Here is a 25,168-nt window from a genome sequence, read left to right as displayed (position 1 = left end):
GAGGCACGGTGGAGAATAAGGAGAAGAGAATACCACGGTGGCAGTCCAGTCTGCTACAAGGATATTCCAGCAGCAGCCAGTCTACAAAAAGGTAAGTATAATACGAATGGTGTTTTATTATTAATTCTCAGAATTATGTATAGCACATGGTGGATCTTTGGGACTATATAGTAGGTACGATCTTGTTTAAATATATTACAATTTAAGTAGAATGGCTAAGACAATCAAATTCAGTTTGCAAAGATTGTTATAATTCATATAGTGTTGATAATATAAGAAACAGTGTAATGATTGTAATGCAACAAAGACAAATAGTGATCAATACTGATACAAAGTAGTAATAACAAAAAGCATTGATGACAATCTAATATAAGGCACTAATGTAATATAATGGAATTGTAATAACTATGTCAAGTATAATTGATTATCGTAATGAGCTGAATTGAATAACAAATATAACTACATTAGAATATCACAAATGGTTCATTGCATATGAAGGACTCTCTCTTAAGTACACCACTCCATAGTGGATGCCTAAACCCTGCCACATGGGGCCAAGAGGGGTGTAGCATCTGCTCTTGGGCTAAAGATAGGATGTGGTTATGATGAGGCGGAACAGCAATAGGATACCTCACTGGGTACACCACTCCATGATGGATGCTTAACACCTGCCATATGGAGCCAAGAGGGATGTAGCATCTGCTCTTGGGCCTAGGATGGAGGATCTCTTGGACACCCTATCCAACCAGCCTTTCGATAATAAAGAATGGCAACTAACCTACAATCTGATTTTATCTAACTAATGTTAATTAATATGTTAAAGAATTGTATCACTCAATCTAATTCACTAGTATATGTTTCAGTTTATAAGTATTACTTCATATGTGTTCTCTAATTTTGTGTTGCAGGAAAATAGTATACAAAAGTACTCCCATAAACTTAATTACCTATTTTAAATTTAGGTTAATTTAAAGTATAACTAATTAAAAAACATTACACATTATTAGGCCTTTACAGAGTATTTGATTATGTATATATTGTAAATATGCACTCATCTAACATTAAAGACAGATGCCAGGCAATGTCATATGAGGACATTAATGATGCCATTTGATAAGAAATGTTATGTATTAAGTATAGGTGTCCTTTTAATACATTTTATGAACATATGATATATAAAAAGCAGAAATGAACATAGCGTTATCTAGCTTCAATAATGAAATACATAATTTTACCTCCCTCTATTTTTCAGCATCAAGGATTCTTCTTTCTATTCAAACAAGGTAAAAAAGCTATGAGACAAGAATCCACAAGCACAAGGTTGAAAGAGCTAATTAACAAATAGAAACACGCACTTGTGAGGTGTACTCCTGAACGGTGGAACTAAATTTGTTTAAGAGCTCTAGATAGTCTAATAGGCAAACCAACAACCATGCAATTATAACCATGGCTGCTGAAGATATTAAATGCTAAATGATGAACATTAGATTGTGTGAGTCACATACAGGAACTGTCAGATAAAACCATAAAAGACATTCCAAAGACCTATATTCTTAGAAGCACTATAAGCCAAAACAGAGTCAACAAAAATAGTCTTCCAAATGTCTCTAACGAACATAGCAATTACAAGGAATTGTTGGAATATTAAAATGTTGAAAACTTTACAAAACAATAATGTTCAAACTTATTGAATAAATTTAGAAGACATCTAAAGAAGAGGAGGAAGAAAAGAAAGAGAAAGGAAGATGAGGAGAACAGTCAGACTAATACAACAATAAGAATAGTTATATTAACACCCACAGTGACAAAAAGTAAATCAATGGGATTAGAGAATACATCAATTTACACTAGAAATGAACTGATGTAGATTTTTTCAAAAGTGTAGCAAGCTAGGAACATTTCTTTGATGGGTGATTGTTATTAGTCAAAGAAGAAGAAGATGACAAAGCCACAACCAGTTGAACATTTCCCCTAGAGTACGAAGAATACAAGGAGGGCGTAGCAAGGCTGGATGACACTCCTAGCCATAATTTAGAGCAAGGCAAAGTGATTAAATATAAGGAGCCAAGAATGAAGAAGTTGAACGTAGGAGATGAAGGCAACTCATGGACAATAATGGTCTATGATGATTGGGACCCAATGCTGAAGGTGGCAGTGTTCAAAATCTTCTATGGAGTGCAAGGACGCATTCACCTAGACATACAAAGACCTCAAAGGGATACTGCCAAAACTATGTGTACATTGGATTACCCTCATACTAGGAGCACAACACGTATGGAAGAGGCCCTATAGGATGAATAAAAACAATGCTGCCAAAGTCCAAGAGGAGATAGAGAAAATGCTCGAAGTAGGCATCATCTTCAAGGTTGAGACTAGCAGATAGGTGTCTCCAATAGTCATCTCTCTAAAGAAAGAGTCAAAGAAAATCTGAATTTGCATAGACTTCAAAAGTATTAATGTTGTAACTATCAAGGACCCATTCCTGATTCCTTTCATGAACTCAATTCTCAAATAGGTCGCAAGTCATGAGATCTACTCATTCTTCGACGAGTTCTTCGTGTATAATCAGATAAGCATAGCCAAGGAGGATAAGTTGACGACCACGTTCATCATAGAAGATGGGGGTGTATGCATATAACCAGATGTCATTCGGTCTTTGAAAAGCTTTGACAACATTCCAAAGAGTAATCTTACATATTTTCAATAAAATGTCGATTGGCAACTTCAAAACGTTTCTAGATAACTGGTCAATCTACAATGATCAGAAAAGTCACCTAAAAGCACTCAAAGAATGTATGGAATAGTGTAGATTAGCATGGTTGGTGTTGAACCCAATGAAGTGTCGATTAATGGTACAACAGAGCAAATTATTAAGCCAAATATTCTATGAAGCCAGATTAAAGACTAGCCCTGAAAAGATAAGGGTGATTGTACAAATGGAAGCCCCTTAGAACATCACTAGAATGAAATCATTTCTTAACCATGTCGATTACTACATAAGATTCATTAAAAAATTTGCCCATTTGACGTGTTAACAAGGAAAGCCAACCATTTGCATGGGTTGAAGACTAGAAGGCATTCAACAAATTGAAAGTACAATTAATAAGCTCACCAATACTAACGTATCCCAAATGGAGTAAAGAGTTCCACATACATGTAGACACATCAAATTACACAATTGGAGCAACACTTGCACAAGTGGGACCCAAGGGATTGGACCATCTAGTCTTCTTCGCCAATCAATGGTTATCAAAGGTATAAAAGAATTATAGTACGACCGAGATAGAAGCACCAAGGATGGTGTATTCAATGCAAAAGTTCAAACACTATTGGCAACACCGTTCACCTTCTACATCGACCACCAGGCCTTATTGTACTTGCTAAACAAGCCCATCATCCAAGGTCATGTAAGTAGGTGATTGTTCCTGTTGCAAGAATTCACATTTAGTATCATTGTCCAGCCAAGGAAAAGTCATGTCATTGTCGATCAGTTGCCAAGAATCAAGTCGGGCGAACCACCTAAGGAGTGAAATCGTTGTCTAGCCAGGGAAAAGTCATGTCATTGCTGATCAGTTGTCGAGAATCAAGTCCGGCGAACAACCTGAAGGAGTGAATGAAGACTTTTTGGATGTCCACGTGTTTCAAATTACAGCACTACCCCCATAATACGAGAATATCGGAGAATATTTGTCCACCTGGACCTTTCCAAAGAAGATGCCACTAGGAGAAAGGAGGAAACTAGCCTTAAAGTGTAAAAATTTCCAGCTTATTAATGCATTACTATATAAGATGGGGTCTGACCATGTCCTAAGGTGATGTGTCATGCAAAAAGAGATAACGGGAGTATTGAAGGAAGCACATGAAAGCCTTGCAGGAGGACATATAGGACTAGATGCCATAGCTCGAAAAAATTTGCTGGTGGGTCTGTGATGGCCAACAATACATACAAATGCTCGAGAGTGGGTGGTGGGATGCAACACATGCTAGAGAGTTGGCAAATCTCTAAAAAGAGATTGCATGTCGTCGTTCCCCTCACAACCACAAGAACTTTTTTCAAAAGGTGGGGACTAAATTTCATCAGCCCACTAAAGGTCAACCAATTACTCCACCCAGTTTGGGACGTGACATTGATCTGCATGTTTCAAATGCCAATGGTATGGTTCACCACCAACTTCGACCTCCCGATGAAGAAGTGGATGATGAGCAAGAATTCCTGTCTGCAAATGAAGACCACTATGTTGTATCTTTCCCTACTGTTGACTATAAAGAATATCATTTTGATTATGGGTATTTAGGAAAGACTACTTGTTTATGGATCAATCATGGTCCGAACGAGTTGCCCCAGTTACTAATCTTTCTTGAAGTTTTGCTTGAGTTCCAGGTTTGTACTTTGAAAGAATATTTTTCTGAGTTTAAAGATAAGTTTGCAAAACTTCAAATTGTGACTGCTGCTTTGTTGTTGCTGCACGTCCTGAGAAGTCATACTACGAGTTGTATATACATGGGTCTTTTGAGTATTGTTCAATTAAAATTTTTGTCTTGTGTAGAGTAGGTTTTCTTTCATGGTTTGGGTCAGTTTGCTTTGTTTTCTTTAGATTAGTTGTTTTGCTTGCCCACTTTGTTTTGCTTTCAATAAAGGGGATTCCATTCGTGAAGGGCGTTGTATCTTAAGAACTCTAGCATCTATGCTAAACTATGTCCAGTCCCTTTCTTGGCTAATTTTTATGAAGTACTTTTGAATCCGAGGTTGTTCTTTTTCATCTTCATCATTTGGGTTAGAACTTGTACTTGACTCGGAAGGGGATCATTTATTGTATCTTGGCACCAATATCCTATGATTACTATATTTTTACACACTTAAATGAATTCTTTGAGTCAGTATGGTCTTCCAAGTGAAGTCATGGCAAATACAAAAAGAAAATCACCAAAAGTCTTACTTCAGTGCCACTATAATATTCAAGCCCATGCGAGCTTCATTGCTTGCGAGCCCAAGTGTGGAAATATGTGAAAAGAGAAAGTGTTAATTTTAAGTATTCAGATGTTAAACAAACCAATTGACTATAATCAGACTGTGAATAAACAATAATAGTAATAAAACACATGACACCGATACCTTGGGAAAACCTCCCTCTTGGAGATGAAAAACCCAGCCTTAAATTATGATATGTATTATCTCAATGATAGGCAATTACAACATAGCAGACTTATCTCTGATTGCTGTCCAAACAGCAAGTTGACAAGATGATAAAAGATGCAGCTCTAATCAGCAATAGATGAACAAAGGAGCAGATCAACAGAAGATGACTACAATGGGCTGGAGCAGAATCGCAGAAGATCTTGACAACTTCGCACATCAATGTCCTTGACTGAGTTTGCACAAGTGAAGAGTTCGCTAAAGAGCAGATCGCATTGCTAGTAAGAATGATTGTGTGAATGACTTCATCTTAAAGTTGATTATATATCATCCTTTTGGCGGTAGACATCCTTAAGTCGACTTGCAACATTATTTAATTAATTTTTACATTCTTCTCACATTAGGTATTTGGGTCCAGCCCAATAGCCTTTCAGGTTACCTTTAAGCCTAGCTCAAATCATAGTTAATTGTTTCCCCACGTTACATTTGGGTCCAGCCCAATAACAAATAAATTGAGCACTGATTGAGATAATACATATAACTTTTGATTATCATTTGACAACATCAAAAATTCGATAATCAGATATCTGAACTTAGCTAACATTTTCAATGCTCCCTCTAAGCTAGGGAGGATAACTGCCACATGTCATGATCCATTCATGACTTTCATCTTGCATTGCCCGCAAGAGTGAATGTATAAGCTTCATAGAGTATACCTGTAGTAAAACACATAAATATCATGAACTCATTTCATGATGTCCATCTTACATTGCCCGCAGAGGATGGACCCACCTTGCATTGCCCGCAGAGGGTGGAAGAGGTTTTTCACCTCAGCCTTCTCCCAGAGAAGGACACACTGTCACCTTGCATTGCCCGCAGAGGGTGAAAGATGCAAACTGAATTGCATCACTAAGATTGAGACTCCCTCTCAATCAATGTTGTGTTCTCCACCATTCCAAGCTTCTCTCTAAAGTACTCAAACTTCACCCGAGCTAGAGGCTTGGTGAGAACATCAAAAACCTGTTCATCAGTGCTGATATATTTCAACTGGATTGCACCTCTTTGTGCCATATCACGAATATAGTGATAATGAGTTTCCACATGTTTTGACCTGTCATGAAACACGGGATTGTTAGACATTTTAATACAACTCTGGTTATCACAATAAATAACAGTGGATTCTCATGGTTGTCCAAACAACCCAGCAAGAAGCTTGTGAAACCAAACTGCTTCTCTAGTTGCCACACTTGAGGCAATGTATTCAACTCCTACAGTACTTCCTATTGGCCCAAGAGATCATAGTGGAACCCAAGCTGAAAAAGATTCCTGAAGTGCTTTTCCTGTCAGTAACACTTCCAGCCCAATCAGAATCAGAGTAGCCTTCCAAGTTGATTGTTGTGTTGATCGAATACTTCAGCCCATAGCCAATCGTTCCATGCAAGTATCTCAAGATGTGTTTGGCTGCCACCAAGTGAACATGCTTTGGCTAGTTCATGAATCGGCTAAGTGCACTCACTGCATAGCAGATATCTGGTCTAGAGTTGACTAGATACATCAAGAATCCAATCAACTGCCTATACTCTGAGGGATCTGCAAAATCAGAGTTAGCTGCAGAAATACTCAACTTCTTCAAGTTAGTTTCCATAGGAGTAGACATGGGTTTACAATCCATAATACTAAATCTTTTCAATATATCAATAGTATATTTACCTTGACTTAGAATAATTTCATTAGGTCTTTGCCACACTTCTAACCCTAAAAAGTAATGCATTAGACCTAGATCGTTCATTTCAAATTTCGTAGCTAATTCTTTCTTACACCTAATGATGAGACTATCTTCACCAATTAGAAATAAATCATCAACATATAAAACCATAATTAGCATTTCACCATTAAATACTTTAAAGTAAATGTTAGGGTCAGCATCATTCTTATAAAATCCTAAACTAAGTACTTATCAATTCTTCCATACCAAGCTCTAGGAGCTTGCTTGAGGCTGTAGCGAGCTTTCTTCAATCTGCACACATGAATTTCTCTATTATGAATCTCATAACCTTCAGGTTGTTCAATATAGACTTCTTCCTCAATAACACCATTAAGGAAGGCAATCTTTACATCCATTTGATGTAGTTTCCAACCTTTTGGCTGCAGCAATAGCTATAATAGTTCTAATAAAAGTATATCTAGCAACAGGAGCAAATGTTTCTTCATAATCTATACCTTCCTTTTGAGAAAAACCACGAGCTACAAATCTAGCTTTATATTTCTCTATACTACCATCAGCAGCATGTTTAATTTTAAACAACCATTTGGAAGAAACAACAGACTTACCTTTAGGTCTAGGCACAACATCACAAATATCATTCTTGATGATGGATTGATAGTCTTCGTCCATAGCTAACTTCCAAGCTTGCTGGTTCATAGCTACTTCTGTGTTGGATGGTTCAGCCTCAATGGTGTTGCACATCATTGCAACATAGTTGGAGTGCTTCTAAGGTCTCTTACTTTCTCTGAAAGTGCCACTAGGAGCTGCAAACTTTTCTGCATCTTGAATTGTGCTTCTAACCCAAAGTGGTCTTTTCTTGCTGACTGCAATATCTCTAGGTCCATCAATTGGAACCAGAGGCTCAGGAGGATCAGCATGCTCAATAGGTTCAGGAGGCTCAATAGGCTCCCTCTAAATCTCAAGGTTAGTATCAATATCCATATTTTGATTATCATTAACTTCTTTATCATTATCAATAAGAGAATGTGATAACCCCTACGGTATCACCAGATGTAAAAACACTTGCGGGGTTAAAGGCTATTGTAAAGGAATTAATCAAAACATATATTTAAAAAAGGGAATGTTATTTAAAATTAATATGGACAAAGTATTTAAATATACTCTTGATATATCATATATTATATAATTAAAGAAATGTATATATTTAACAAAAGGGGGAAATTATACTTTTGAAATATAATATTTAATATATTGAAAAGATACATGAAATGCACTTCATATTTAATACATTAAACAGAAATGATATATTACATGGAAAATATATTAAATAATTAATAGTAATATTATATTATGTGAGATGTGAATAACAATTACATTTTATATTAAATACTAACTTAACACGAAGCATTCCCAACGGATTGGGGCTACCTCCGCATGAAGTGATGTGTAGGTAACCGCAGCCTAAGCTACGGTTACCTCCGCACCTCTTCATGCGGAAGGGGCCCGTGGGGGAACACAACCCCTCACGAGATATAAAGGGGAGTAGCATGGTAAAAAGGGAGGAGGGATCAGGAGGAAAAGAAAAGAGGGAGGTCAGCGGACAGCAAGGTAAGGACCCTGTCCTATATGAAGTTAAGGTATAATATATAGGGTTTCCTTTATTACTAATATTAATAATTAGGATTAAGGGTAGATGTCCATTAATATTAATTAGTATTAATTAATAAACAAGGGGTAATGGGTAAGTCCATTAATAGGTCATGTTCATAATTGTTTAGTGAGAACTTATACACATTGTAAGGTATAGCATTCACTAGTCATAACATAGGGAAAAGTAATCTTGTAAATGTCATATACATAAGTTGCATATCAAAAGGAACTTAGGAATACAAGGTATTTTAAGAAACATATTACAAATGTGAAGGATGAAAATGTCATGTTGATACATATATATAAGTTAATTAAATGATGTATTAGGAGTTCATGTTAACATAAAGGAATATTTATGAACTAAAAATGTTATGCAAATACAAGGCTTGGTTGATTCAAACCCAACCAAGAAAGTAAGGATCGAGTCCATCCCCTTTGAGGACTTGGATGATGAAGGCATTGTCCAGGACAAGGAAAGGCAAGGGTCTTCCTTGGCTGGCTTGGGTGTAAAAGGTTATACTCAAGACAGGACTCAAAGGTCGGACTGATCCCTTCTGAGGACTTGGATGATGAAGGCATCACCCAAGGCAAGGAAAGGCAAGGGTCTTCCTTGGAGGGCTTGGGTGTAAAAAGGTTACACCCAAGACAGGATTTGAATTCACCTTCGATTTCCTGGAGGGCTTGGAACCAAGGGGTTCCAAGAAGTGAGCTTCACAGCCACCTAAGGGCATACCTTCGTATGGCATTCGTATCCTTTTTATTAGATAAAAATTATGATTATGTTAATTGAGCATTGAAGTTAGGTTGTAATTTGGATTACTTATATATGTATATATATACGTTTGTTGTGTTCTAACAATCTGTTTTGCAAGTTAATGATCTCTAACTAGTAGGGACATTACAAATCTCTAGGTCCATCAGTTGGAACCAGAGGCTCAGGAGGATCAGCATGCTCAATAGGTTCAGGAGGCTCAATAGGCTCCCTCTGAATCTCAAGGTTAGTATCAATATCCATATTTTGATTATCATTAACTTCTTTATCATAATCAATAAGAGAACCTTTAGATTTCTTGAAAGCAATATTTTCTTCAAATGTGACATCCCTACTTACCTCAACATACCTTTGACCAAGAATTTAGATGTGAATTGCCTTGGAAGATTCACTATACCCAAGAAGGCTACCCTTCTTCCCGGAAGGCTCTAACTTAGTCCTCTTTTCCCTTGGCACATGAACATAGACAGGACTCCCAAAGATCCTTAGGTGGCTGATATCTAGTTTGACTCCTGTGAAAGCTTCCTCGGGAGTTACGTTCTTCAGGACACAGTGAGGACATCTATTCTGAATGTACACAGCAGTCTTGGATGCTTCAACCCATAAGAAGGTCTACAGGTCCCGATCGTGAATCATAGCTTTAGCAGCTTCAACGATGGTTTTATTCATTCGTTCAGCTACACCATTTTGCTGAGGATTGTAGGGAACGCAGAACTCCCTCTTAATTCTTGTTTCTACACAAAATTCATTGAAGCTACTTAAGGTGTATTCACCTCCATTGTCAAATCTTAACGCTTTAATTCTTTTGCCAGACATATTTTCAGCTAGAGCTTTAAATTCTTTAAACCTACTTAACACTTCATCAGATTCTTTAGATTTTAGAAAGTAAATCCAAGTATTTCTAGAAAAATCATCTATGAATGTAACATAGTATAGAAATTTGCTAGGTGAAGGAACAGACATAGGTCCACATAGATCAAAATGAACAAGTGCTAATTTTTCTTTATCTCTACTTTCACTTTTATGGAATGGACTTTTAGTGTTCTTACCTAATGCACAACCTTTGCAAGCATCATCATGAGATTGATTAAGTTTAGGCATACCTTTAACCATCTTTTCAAATGAAGGAAGTGCCTGATAGTGAAGATGACCGAGCCTTCTATGCCATAGCTCGCTAGATTCAGGAGCTTTATGAATGAGTGCTCGAATGGGGTTAGTTGAAAGCTTATACAAACTGTCATATCTATTTCCAATAACACACGCAGATTTAATACTAGATTTCTTAGGCCATGCAAGTACTTTACCCTCAGAAAATGCTATTTGATAACCTTTATCTTCTAGAGTAGAAATAGAAATTAAATTCCTCTTAATTCCAGGTACGAATCAGATATCACTAAGATGCAAAGACATACCAGATTCTAAATTTAAAGAAGTGCTACCAAAGCCTCTTACCGAATACTGAACATCATCACCAATTATCACATGAAGGTTGGACTCTTTCTCCATCAAGTTTGAGAGATGCTCTCGATATCCCGTGATGTGTCTAGATGCACCACTGTCGATTAACCAAGTGTTGCTATCGGTTGGCACATTGCTGGACAAGGCAAAAATGAAGAGGTAGTCTTCATTGTCCTCTGAGTTTGCAACTTCATTCAGGTTGGCCTCTCCTTGCATGAGTGAATTCTGCCATTCTTTGGCATGCCCAAACTTGTTGCATCTGAAGCAACGGACGCGTGAAAGATCCCTTGGCTTCTTCCTTGAATCGAAGGTTGGAGGTTTGAAGTCTCTATCTCTTTTGAAGTTGTTCTTCTTCCAATGGCCTCCCTTTCTTCTAACATATTGAGATGCAAGCACATGTTGATCTCCTCCATGAGAGCCTTTGTGCATTTTTCTGGCAGTTAGGCGAGACTCCTCTTAAATACAATCTGACCGAAGGCGATCAAAGGAAGGGAATTCAGCTCTTCCACTTATGCTTTGAATGAAGGGATCCCAAGAGTCGGGAAGATCATTCAACGCAATCATGACAATATCCTTGTCCACAACCTCGCTTCCAATGGCGCTGAGTTGGTCCTTCAATTCTGAAATCTTCATGAAGAAGAACATGACTGAATCTCCTTTGCACATTTTGACTTGGAGAAGTTGTTGCCTCAGTGTGAGTGTCCGACTGATGTTGTTGATCTCATATATCCCTTCTAGGTGTTTGAATATCTCTCGGGCTGTCTTCAATTTGGTGATGACCAGAACAAGATAATCCTTCACGGAATCAATAAGAAACTTCTTTGCTTTGAGGGCAATCTTCTTGAATTGCTTTAGCTCTTCCAGATCCGAAGGTTCAGTCAGATCCGTATCTTCCACAAACTGTAACAGCTCTAATTCTTCAAGAGCAAGGAGGACATGAACCTTCCATGATGTGAAATTTAGGGCACCTTCAAGTCTATCCTCTACTTTCAGACCTGTAACCATCTTGCAAAACTAAAACTGCAAATTGAAAGTGGAGAGCAACTAATAATCTGATTATTTCAATGAACCTAAAGCTCTGATACCATGTTAATTTTAAGTACTCGTATGTTAAACAAACCAATTGACTATAATCAGACTGTGAATAAACAGTAATAGTAATAAGACACAAGACACCAATACCTTGGGAAAACCTCCCTCTTGGAGGTGAAAAACCCAGCCTTAAATTATGATATGTATTATCTCAATGATAGGCAATTACAGCATAGCAGACTTATCTCTGATTGCTGTCCAAACAGCAAGTTGACAAGATGATAAAGGATGCAGGCCTAATCAGCAATAGCTGACCAAAGGAGCAGATCAGCAGAAGATGACTACAATGGGCTGGAGCAGAATCGCAGAAGATCTTGACAACTTCACACATCAATGTCCTTAACTGAGTTTGCACAAGTGAAGAGTTCGCTAAAGAGCTAATCGCATTGCTTGTAAGAATGATTGTGTGAATGACTTCATCTTGAAGTTGATTATATATCATCCTTTTGGTAGTAGATATCCTTAAGTCGGCTTGCCACATTATTTAATTAATCATACATTCTTCTCACATTAGGTATTTGGGTCCAGCCCAATAGCCTTTCACGTTACCTTTAAGCCTAGCTCAAATCATAGTTAATTGTTTCCCCACGTTACATTTGGGTCCAGCCCAATAACAAATAAATTGAGCATTGATTGAGATAATACATATAACTTTTGATTGTCATTTGACAACATCAAAAATTCGATAATCAGATATCCGAACTTCGCTAACATTTTCAACAGAAAGAATATCAAAACGAATCAAAAAGAAAAGAATGAAAAATCTAAACACTTAGCTTTGGGTGTGTGGAAATCTCTATAGGTGTACCCTCATTATCAAAATGAAATTAAATCACCGGAAGTAGAGCAATCTCTGTGAGATTATAGAGATAACCTTGTCGGAGCTATGGACGCTCACTGGCACCAAGGCTCTATCCAAAGATTCTTTTGGAGTTAGGACAAAATACACACACAACTGCACAACTTGCCGTGATGGAACCGAAGAGTCATATTGTTCTTATGAGACAGGAATGAACACATTTTGCACACACTTGTAATCTGAGATGAAGTAACCTGATCCAGTTTGAGATTTTGCTTCCTTTTTTTAGTATGTTTTGTAATCATTTGATGGACTAGAAGGAATTTTCCAAAGTTTCTAGGTATAGATTGGTCTTATCTTTGAAATGTTCAGGAACATTTATTCGGGTTGACGCTAGATGTTGTGACCTATTTCACACATCGCCTCATTACAAATGGGGACCCCCTGTTTTGTTTTTCCTTTTGTTTTTAGGGTTTTGTTTTCGCGTCGCAACTGCTAATCACCAATCTTCTTGCAAATGAGGAGTTAGCGTTTTTGAGAAGTCATCCCAAGCCAAGTAGAGAAATCATGCTCATAATTGTGTTTGAACATTGTCAAAGTGCTTGGAAGGTCTGAAGGACGAGGATCACAATTGCTTTGGGTCATTTCTGACAACTTTCAATTTTTAGAATTTTTTTGTTTTTGGCACTTTGGTCACAATTCAAGCAGCTGCTTTTTTGGCTTGCTTTTTGCTTTTTTCTGCTTTTTTGAAAGTAGAACTTGGGTTTTGTTCCTCAAACATTTGGTCAGTGCCCATGTCTTCAGATTCGAAAACTTTTGCCTCTTAAGTACAAAAAGAAGGGTTATATATTTTTTGCTTTTTTGTGGAATTAAGGTTTTGATCCTCAGGCCATATCATTACTGCCCACGTCAAAATTCAAAGATTGTCTTCAAGTGTAAAAAGCAGGGTGAAACCCTGATCCAAGGTTTTTGTTCCAAATGATCCAGGTATGAACATGGCAAGTCAAAGATGGACATGGCAGTTTGAATGAAGATGTTTGGAAGGAAAGTGGCATGAAGATGAAAATTCGTCCAAGGGAAGACCAGCCAAGCACGTGAAAGAATGGCAAACAGAGGGTAAAGTTCGCCCAAGGCATGAGGAGACTTGTCCAAGACATCTTCAAACTCCGCCCAAGCCAAAGATGGCTAATGGAACACAAAGTTCGCCCTCACCAAGCATGGCCAAACATTGGCGAAGTCCGCCCTTGGTTGATGGGCTTCAAACTCCGCCCATGTCCAAGACACTCCAAACTCCGCCTAGGCATGACATGGTGAAAGCTAAGACAAAGTTGGCAAACAAACTTCCAGCTTCGGCTTGCCTAGTATAAGATGGCAAAGGTTATGCAATATCCGCCAACAATTGGCAAGACCCTCTTGAAGTCTGCCTAGGCACATAAGAAGACAATGTCCAAGGAGCCTCAAACTCCGCCCAAGCAAAGATCAACATGGCAAAAGGTTCTTGAAGTCCGCCTTGGCACAAGCAGCATCAACTCCGCCCAACATATTAGAGGCTGTCCAAGCACCTTAGACGTCTGCCTAACTTGGAAAAAACAAGGAATAAAGCATGGCAAGACACATCAAACTCCGCCCAAGTTAGAAGCAAATAAATAAAGTTAAGGCAAGGATTGAAAGTAGAAAGAAAGCAAGACATGGAAAGAAGCATGCCAAGTCCTCCTTGGCAGGACATCATCAAAGTCCGCCCAAGTGAAGCTAGGAAAATGGTGAATAGGAGACAAACTCCGCCTTCCTAAAGCACATGGCAAGTTGCCTATCAAGTCCGCCAAAAGAAAGCATGGTTAAAATTGTCTGAGACAAGACATAAAACAATGGCAAGAAGGGAATTGTCTTAACATCCATATAGTCCACCCATGCTAGATGGAAGATGGCATGAGATTCCCCAAGTCCGCCATGTCTTGTCCACTTCAAGGTCCATTCATGAAAATAATTAAATTTGTCAAAATAAATTGCAAAAAGTTTGCCAAGATGGATAGACACAAGCATTACAAGTTTGCTTTGACAATAGGAATATGTGAAGATGCCTAAGCAAGACATAAGAATTTGCCTATAGCTCTATTAGAATAATACTTTATTATTTTATTATTAATGCACAATATTGTAAACTTAGTGTAAATATTTTAATAAGATCTTGCTCGATCTTATTGGCAGTTTCTTTTTCGAAACTTACCCTCTTGTAATTCTTTGTAATCCTATTTATTGAGTGTTTGCTCATTGTTAATATACATTCAATTTTTTACCAATTACTTGCGTAATATGGTATTAGAGCCTTGGTTATTTTCGAAATAATTTTTCAATTAAAAATTCGTCATGAATTTTTTAACAGTTTTTTTGAAAAATTTCTTTGTTTATTCGAAATTGCTACTGGTTCGTGTGGATTGGTCGAGGGGGTTTTCCCGTCATTATTTCTGCTCATGAACAGTGACGTGATATAAAATCATGTTTTGTCTTCTGCAGTCTATTTCCGCGATTCTGTTTTTTCGCAGATCGTTTTAGCTGCAGCTACTAGGGTTTTCAGCTATTTTTTGGCTATTTTCTGCCCTCTCCCGCGACCCGTCTCTCCTGCATTTTGGGCGACCATGCGATGCGATTTTTTCCCACCTGCAAATTTTTTTCAGCCATTTTTTTTACGAAAATCTTCATTTTCGACAAGGAGTTTTACCCTTCAGATCAAGTCGCAATTTTTTTCTGATTGCAAATTCTTGGTGGGTTTTTTGAGAGCTCAACTGGGTTGTTTTCAAAAAAAATTGGGTGCCTCAATTTTTGAGCCAACGGATCTAGATTCCGACACCAATTTCTTTTAGGGTTTTTCGCAAGGATTTATGGGTTGTCTTCGGATTTTTCTGGGTTAGCCAGAATTTTTTTTCTTGAAATTTGTGCTCGCCGTACTTCATTTTTTGAAGTTTGTACCTGCATCTACCTCTGTTTCTGCATTGGGATTCAAATTTTTTGAATTTCGTGCCAACGCCTCTTCTCAGTTTTCTTGTTTTTCGTGCATTGGGAAACGTGCAAGATAGCGTCATTGACCAACTTGATGTTTTAAGGCAGTTAGCGATTTAATGGGAAAAATTATAACACTTGGAAGCAGCGCATGCTGACTATTTTTTAATATCGCCTCCTGGATAATCTTGTTTTGGGCACAGAGTCCCATCTTCAAACACCTGGAGCTGACCAGAACAAGTTTAATGACCGCAATCGAGAAGTTGTTATGCTTCTCAAGCTCTCTGTTACAGATGACCAGCTACCTCAAATTCCTTCCAACAAGTCAGCTGAAAAAATCTAGAAGCATCTAAAGGAGTTGCATGAGACATCCGACAAGAGTCGAGCCTTTTTTCTGAAGAATCAGTTGTTCTCCATTATGGTGGATGAACACATGTCCTTACAGGAGCATCTTACAAAGATTAAGGACATTCGAGATCAGCTCGAAGCTATTGGTCGACAAATGGAGGAAGAGGATATGGTAGTCATTACTCTGAAAAGTCTACCAAAACCGTATAAGCACTTTATAGAGACTCTCAACATTACTTCTACCAATGTTGATCTGAAATTTCCAGAGTTATGCACCAAACTTCAGCAGCAGGATCATTAGAAACAACAGTTTGGTAGCGGTGTTGCTTCAGCCTCCTCAGAACATGCCTTTGCTGCCAAATCCTTTCACAAGGATAAAGGCAAATCCCAGTCATCCCAGTCCTTTCAGCAGAAGGGCTCTTCTCAGTCTCAGGATGGTTCCAAGAAAAAGAAGGTGCAATACAATTACTGTCACAAATTTGGTCATATGATCAAAGATTGCCGTACCAGATTGGCTTCCGAGCAGCGGAAGCAAGGAGGTCTCAGCCTAAAGCCAATGTTGTTGAGCACAGAGAGCAGAAAGAGTGCCTTTTATGCCTTCATGGCTAAAAGACCTGCAGATCATGTGAAGTCTTCTGCCTGGTACAGTGATTCTGGTGCTTCTCGTCATTTCACTCACAGGCGTGACTGGTTTGTTCAGTTCTCTCCCTACACTGATTCGGTTATTTTTGGAGGTGGTGAAGAGTACACTGTTGTCGGCAAAGGCAACGTTCAGATACAATCTGGAGGGAGGAATCTCATATTCGTCAATGTGTACTATGTTCCTGGTATGGAACTTAACCTCCTTTCTGTTAGTCAAATTATGCAGCATTCTCCTCAACTGGATGTCGTTTTCAGTACACATAAGTGCTCGATTGTTGATCGTAATTCTAACAGTCTTGTAGTTGTTGCCATTGAGGATCATGGTCTATATAGACTTGTGGATACAGGCGATTCTCTTGAGCATGCCTTCGCAACTAAATCTTCATCTATCAGAAGTCTCTGTCATCAGCGATATGGTCACCTAAACATTCATTATCTTGCACAGCTTGTTCGGGAAGACTTAGTACATGGTCTACCTGATATTCAGACTCAAAATCATCGCGTTTGTGAAGCTTTTCAGGCTGGGAAGCAGCACCGAACACCATTCAAGGATGGTGACTCATGGCAATCCTCTAAGGTACTACAGCTGGTCCACGCTGATGTATGTGGTCCTATGAATACTACTTTTGTTACTGGGTGCAGGTATTTCTCGCTTTTTGTTGATGATTTCAGTCGTAAAATGTGGGTGTATTTCATTAAGCACAATTCATATGTGTTTACTCTATTTCAGAAATTTAAGGCCTTCGTAGAAAAAGAGTCTAGTTCTTCTATTATTACTCTTAGGTCTTATAATTGGGGGGGGGGGGGGGGTTTGTTCTTCTACTTTCTCTACTTTCTGTGATACACATGGCATAAAACGTCAGTTAACCACACCATACACCCCTCAGAAAAACAAACGTTGTAGAACGTCGTAACTGCACCATTACAGAAATGGCTAGGTCTATGATGGAACATAGAAACGTTCCTAAGAAATATTAGGCAGTTGCAGTGTTCACAGCAATCTATCTTCTTAATAGGTCACCCACTCATGCTGTTAAAAATAAGACTCATGAGGAAGCATGGTCTGGTCGCAAACCTAGGATCAGCCATTTGAAAGTTTTTGGCTCTTTAGCTTATGTGTGGATTCCTGATGCCAAGCACACTAAGTTGGATTCCAAGAGTCAGAAGCTCATGTTTACAGGGTACAGTGACAACCATAAGGCTTACCGACTGATTGATGTAGACTCTGATCGTCTTATCTTCAGTCGTGATGTTGTCTTTGATGAAGAACGAGGACCATTTCAGCTTTCCTCGTCTTAGCAGCATTCTGAGGATCAGCCTTTGAAGGCTTCTGACTTAGGTATCTGTCTTCCATTCGGTTCACCTGATGGGAGGGATGATGCAAATTATGTATTTGATGATGCACTACCTGAGTTTCCTCCGGAAGATGCTAATCTTCCTCCTACTCCTAATCCCGATGCGCTTCCTCTTCCAGTTATTCCTCCTGCTCCTGATGTTGGCACATCTACTCTTCGGCCTAAATGGTGGGCTAAGACCATCAGTGCTCTTCGTCCTAATGAGCTCATTGAGGGTAGAGCTTCCAAAAATAAGGGCAAACAGAAAAACACATTTAATTTTGCTCTTATGGCTAACATCCAGAGTATCTATGAGCCTCAAACATATGCAGAGGCCAAAGGGATTCCAGAGTGGGAACAGGCAATGGATGCTGAGCTCCAAAGTCTTCAGAAGAATCACACCTGGATTCTTTCAGATCTTCCTCCAGGGAAGAAACCCATTAGTTGTAAATGGGTATATAAGGCCAAGTATCATGCAAATGGTACCTTAGATAAATATAAGGCCAGATTAGTTGCTCGGGGATTCACACAGTGAGAAGGCATTGACTATGAGGAGTTTTTTGTTCCTACTGCCAAGATGAGTACTATTCGTCTTCTTCTCGCCATTGCAGCTCAGTATGGTTGGAAAGTCCATCCGATGGACGTGAAGAGTGCCTTCCTCAATGGTGAATTGCAGGAAGAAGTCTACATGAGGCAGCCTCCTGGTTTCAAGGTTGCCGGTTCAGAACCGCAAGTGTGTAGACTCTGGAAAGAACTCTATGGACTTAAACAGGCTCCTCGAGCATGGACATAAAAATTGATCAGTACTTGGTTGCTCATGGCTTTCAGCGAAGTCCTTTAGACAGTAATCTGTATATCAAACACTCTGGTAATGATATTCTCTTTCTTGTTGTCTATATGGATGACTTGATCATTACTGGGAATTTAGCACATTTGATTTCAGAAATCAAACAGGATTTGTGCAGCACTTTTGATATGACAGATTTAGGACTTCTTCATTATTGTTTGGGTGTTGAGGTTTGGTAGACTGATAGTAGCATCTTCCTTTCTCAGTCTAAGTATGCCAGAAGCTTGCTTGACAGGTTTCGAATGCAGGATTGCAAACCTGCTTCCACACCTATGGAGACTGGTCTTAAATTGTCAGCCAAGTCTGATTCTCCTCTTGTAGACGAAACACAATTCAGGCAACTAGGGGGCAGTATCATCTATCTCACTCCCACTAGACCTGACCTCAGTTTTGCAGAGAGCTACATCTCACGCTTCATGACGGCCCCTAGGGCTGATCATTGGGTAGCAGCGAAGCGTGTCCTACGCTATGTGAAAGGAACCTCGGATTATGGACTTCTTTACACTAGGAGTGATGATCCTAGACTCAATGGGTTCACAGATTCAGATTGGGCAGGCTCAGTTGATGACAGGAAAACAACCTCAGGATATGTGTTCAGTTTGGGATCTCATGCAATCACCTGGACTAGTAAGAAGCAGCAAGCAGTGGCTCTCTCTTCGACAGAAGCAGAGTATAGAGGAGATGTTAAGGCAGCTTGTGAGGCACGTTGGCTTCGCTGGATGCTTGGAGATATGCAAGTATCTCAAGCAGGTCCGACTCCCTTGTTTTCGGACAATCAGGGAATTCTCAAACTTGCCAAGAATCCAGTCTTCCATGAGAGAACCAAACATATAGAGCTTCATTGTCACTACATTTGGCAGTTGGTTGAAGATGGATCCATTCAGTTGTTGTATGTTCCTACCTCGGAGCAGTCGGCAGATATTTTCACCAAACCCCTCAGTCTAGATAAGTTTGTAAAATTAGGGGGTCTATTGGTGTAGTTGATAGATTGAGCATTAAGGGAGGGTATTAGAATAATACTATATTATTTTATTATTAATGCTCAATATTGTAAACTTAGTGTAAATATCTTAATAAGATCTTGCTCGATCTTATTGGCAGATTCTTTTTAGAAACTTGCCCTCTTGTAATTCTTTGTAATCCTATTTATTGAGCATTTGCTCATTGTTAATATTAATTCAATTTTTTACCAATTACTTGCATAATAAGATCAACGATAAGACATAAAGACAATCGACTTGCCATGTCGAAGAGAGAAAATGGCTAAAGGGAAAACAAAATCGACAAAGTAGCACATGAAATCAAGGGTCAAACAAACGAACGGGTTGGAAAATAAAAGTTTAACACAAGAAAAATAGCTGTGTGGAATTTTCCACAACCAAAGGAATCAAATTTTGACTAAATGTTGGAGAGAAAACAGGAAGAAAGAAGAAGAATAAAGAGGAAAAGTAAAGAGGAAGTGAATAAATCCTTGTTCAAGGGTGGAGTTCGTTCTACTCAGCACAAGCGAGATCCAGAATTGAATGCAAATCCACGGGCAACGTATGTCCGAGCATAGAAATGGTCAAAATCTTGGCTAGGTGCTAGAGGATCCACATGAAGGTGTCACAAAATAAAATTGACTAGCAAAAATTTGGCCAAGTATGGGAAATACTTCATAGAAAAAGTTCCAATTTCCTTCATTGTGGCGAAGGCACAGAGGAATTCTTCTCTAAAATCCTAGGCACTTGAAACAGTTTCCAGGCATCAAGAAAGAAAGTCTTCAAACTTGGCAAAATATAGAAAGAAATTCCAAACTTCTTGAAGGATTTCATCTCCTGAAGAGTCAAAGACAAGCTCCCAAACATCATCAGATAGTGGCACGAAGACCATTCCAAACAAATTTCCATACTTAGATAAATTTTTACCAAGGAGGATATTCAACAATCTAATTGTTCCAAGTCAACGTGTCCAAGTTCAACGAACCTGACTCATCCAGAACCTTCCAGAAGGCACATTTCACAATGCAACAACCTTCTATTTTATTATTGGTTTATTATTTAGCAAGAAAGACAAGTGTCCTCAAATGTGATTTTCTCATTGGTCGAGGGGTAGTTAGTTGTAACAAACCCTAATTAGGGTTTTATTTTGTAATCTCGACCGTTGATTTATTGGGGAGCCTATAAATTGAGTTCACCGCTCATTTGTAAATCATGGGAGCATGTTGAAAAACATGTTGAGATAAGTAATTGTTGTTTATGATTGCCAAAGTAATAAGTAATACATTGTTCGAATTGATGGTGATTACTTCCCTTATTTTGGAGTTTGCATGGTTCTTATCCCTCATCATAGTTTAGATTTTATTTCAAGTTGTTAGATGAATGAAGGATTTGATAGTTTAGATTGGTCAAACTTTACTCATACTTTCTTTAGATGGATGATTTTCATTCAATGTGTAAAGTTAGCCTGAGCTTTGATGTGGATGTTTAACTTCTACTTTGAGTAATATTGTTCAATTGTTGGTATTGTTCATAAGTGTGAAAATCTTGAGCACAACCTTAGAAGATTGCACATGCTTTGTGTAGTTGTCCTAAGTAAGGCGAAACATAGTGTCATTATTAGTTTCACCCAATCTTTACCATCTCTTGACTTCTTAGGAATATATTAGAATTTCTAAATCCTTATCTCCTTTTCAGTTTTCTTGAAATCCATGATCCAAAGCTCAAATGATAAATCTCCATTGTGAATTGAACGAGCCAAGCGTAAGTCCCCCTTGTATTTCAGCATATATAGCCAAGGTAGCTATCCAACACAAAGTCGCCCGTTCGCACATATAGACCTTGGAGTCGCCTTGTGACTTTGCTCACAATCGTGGCACTAGTAGTGCTTTTGTTTAGGAGAGGATAGAGTATCCTTGGATATTTTATTCTAATGTTCGGTAAATGATAAAATGCATACCAGCAAGTATGACATACAAGGTGATGGCATGACACATACTGCTCTAACTAATGTACAACCAAGAAGCAATGGTCCCCCATCGAGTATGGTTCTGAGTTTGAGGATTGTTGTGGAGAATAGACTTGGCAATATAAGGGAGTAACTTTTCGCATTAAATAACTATCAAATCGTGAGAATGGAGCTATCGAATTCGAGAACTTGGGCAGCACCTTCTTAAAAGATAGTGTTAACAACTCAAAACTAAAACTATATAAAGAGACAACAGAGATCCCAATCAATATGGAGTATGCGAAAGAAAATGTTATCTAGACTAGAGTAATGGAAGAACAACCATTTGTGCAAGAGATCAAAGGAACTATTATACCAACAACAAAGCCACAATTAATCAACTACGTGTGTGGGCTCCTGGCAACACGAATAGGGTTCTATTAAAACTCCTGGATAATGCATGCTCTATATTCAAGCAAGAATACCAGGTATATAAGTTATGAAATGGATGAAGACGTCCCAAAGGGAGGAAGCGAGAAGGAAGCAGCATAGCTCAAGTCTATAGAAGAAGAGGGAGAAGGCTTGAAACAGCAACCCATACTAATGGCAAAATGCTTTATGGTTGCAGAACGGTTGAGATATAACGAGGATTTGGTCAAGTATGCAAAACAAAAGGGGTAATTGCCACCACCACTATCCTATACAAGCAAACTTTGGCACGTTGTTTGTAACCTGACAAGTAACTCGAGCCTGACAATACAAGGGGACAAAATCACCTAGTACCAATGTGGAGGAAGACTTTTGGACAATTGGCAAAAGTTAGAGCAAGGTATGACATCACTACCAATAGTTGAAAAAAAAAATTGATCTAGAATAATGGGTAGATGTTAAAACAAGTGGCCTTATAAATGACCATATCACTCGTGTCTCTAGAAGCACGATAAGGAAATAAAGAAAATAACTATACAATGTTAGAAGAGAAAATCTGAAGGTAGGATGGAGAATGAAAAGAAAAAGCACAAAGTGACAAGGAAAATATTAAAAAATTTAATTTGGAGAATATGAAGCTGGCCAAGATTAAAAGTTTAAAAAGGAACGGTATTAAAATACTAAGGTCGAAAAAATATTAAATTAAAACGGAAAAATCGAGAAGGGAGGAGGAAAAAGAAAAAATTTATTAAGGTGACAGGTAAAAAAATTAAATGATTCAAGGGGAAAATAAGTAAACTATCAAGATCAGAAAAAATAGGAGTATTAGGTTGATAATTATTTAAAAAAATAGAGGGGGAAAAAATAAAGATAAGGGCTTTTAAAATATTAAAATATTACTTTTTAAAATTATAAAAGTATGGCCAATGTATACAAGGGAAATCATAAAAAAGTTTTATTACCAAGTAAAAGGAGTCCTCATCAAATTTATTTACTATGCTCAATCTGTAGCACATGGCACATATCCCCTCAAACGTATGACATCACCATATGACCTAAGCAGATCAGCGAACCAATTCTTTCTTTTATTGTAAGGTCATTCTCTTTTCCTACCGTACGTCCTTCTTCAACACACTATGCACAATAGGTATCCATCATACAGTCTTGCCTTTGTTGCATTGTGTTGTAACACACCCCAATCATATCATACGGCCTCCCTTGCGAGTCCTAAAACTTTTCAAAGTGTGGCATCCGTGTAAAGTTTTATATCGTATGACAGCTTGCTATGTCTTCTCCTTATCGTACAACCACATCACTCCTATATTGTACAATCAACATGGGCTCCTCATATTGTACAACCTTTTGAATTTAATGTGTTGGGTGTACGAACCAGTTTTGGCAAAGCACAACACTATTTCTCCTCCAACAAACAACCTTGGCTTTACAACTGTGGGTATATTCTCGTGCCTTGGCAAATCATCCTTAGCATATGGCCATGGCAAATTCTCTGTAGTGTATGACCTTTGACTAGATCACGCATTCATCTTTGGCGGTTGCAACATATTCCACTCAGTGTACAACTTGGGCAATTTAGTGAATGGCATCAGTTTGCACTTCATTCTTGGCAGCTTGCACAATCCGTACAACCTTTGCATCATTTCAAAGTACGGCAATCTACAGTTCAAGGGCATCATGATTCCTACAATTCACTGAAAGATGGTTATCACAACCACTTTTTGAGAAAGTGTTGTATATTGAAAGTTCATTATACATTCCCAAGAATATATTTTTTGCAAGTATATTTTCTAGTCATGGATGTCGACAGTAGTAAGAGGAAGAGAACACACCAATATAGGTCGTGCATTTCATTAGCAAAGGCTGGTAAAGGAAGAGATGACAACAACTCTATAGATACAATGTCTTGGGAAAGTTTAACTACCAACAAATGCAAGACATGGTGGAAAAACAACCCCGACACTCACATTTTGAAGATAGCTCTGCAACATGTACAGATGGCCAAAGTTGTGCAGCTTCCTTTTTTAAATTCTAGGGATTTTGAGCCATATCTAAGAGCTATGGTCTCTAACTACAATAGGCAGGTGCACAAATTTTTAATTGATTACAAGGGATGCAAGGTGACAATCTCCTTCAAGCCACAAAATTTTGCATTGGTATTTGCTATACCTTCCACAAGAGTGTCGGTAGGCAAGCCAACTAGTAAAAACACCACCCAACACAACAAACAATCCATTCAAAGAGTTTGCAGGACAAACTTAACACAAACAGGAACAAGATGGCATATGGAGTGCAAGCCATAGTTGAAAAACTCGCTGAAAAATAGCATGACTTGCAAGTACTCACGAGCCAAAAATGGTCACGAGTAAATTCACAAACGAGTTTTGTATTAAACTCTCAGCGATTTTTACCCTAAAAATCGTGAAAAATCTCCTAAACTTGGCCAAAAAATCGACCAAAGTCAACATGAAGTCATTTTCGTCAGTTTGTATTTTTTTCTAGACCTCCATTTCTGACCCCACCTTCATTCCCAGTGCGCAAGGGCATGTTTTTTATGCGAACTAAAGTAAAGAAAATCGCAAGGGGATGTTTGCAGCTGGTACATATTTCTTCGTTTCAAGCCGGTATGTCATTGTGGAAATGGCAAAAGTAATGAATTCCATCCATCAATCTCGATAGTCGATTTCTCAAGAAACAATAAGGTAAGTAAAGCTTGTGAGTTTTTCTAGGGATCACGGTCTGTTACGAACTTTCAAGACTAATTTATTGCCATTTTAAAATATGAGATGGTAATTATGGCTATTATCAAATAAATATTATGGTTTATTGGTAAATATTAAATAATTTAATAATCAAAGATTCAGCAGTAACTTTTTAATAGAAAAAGATAATTATTTCTTTTTCTTGGTGGTTGAGGTTTTAAAAGTTGATTGACTAATTAACTATCAAATTGTTTATTTTTTAAATAAAACTTAATGATTATTAATTGTTTGACATTAGATT

General features: G+C 38.1%; 1 protein-coding gene across 2 annotated transcripts in view; it reads right to left on the bottom strand.

Annotated features, from left to right (window-relative positions):
• Positions 1-25,168, bottom strand: part of LOC131034640 (uncharacterized) — a 218,051-nt gene that overhangs the window by 41,722 nt on the left and 151,161 nt on the right. The gene's annotated exons all lie outside the window — the stretch shown is intronic.

The sequence above is a fragment of the Cryptomeria japonica genome, chromosome 4 (assembly GCF_030272615.1).
Source record: "Cryptomeria japonica chromosome 4, Sugi_1.0, whole genome shotgun sequence".
Taxonomy (NCBI): domain Eukaryota; kingdom Viridiplantae; phylum Streptophyta; class Pinopsida; order Cupressales; family Cupressaceae; genus Cryptomeria; species Cryptomeria japonica.
Note: the sequence above shows the minus strand (reverse complement) of the source record. Positions and strands in the feature narration are given on the sequence as shown.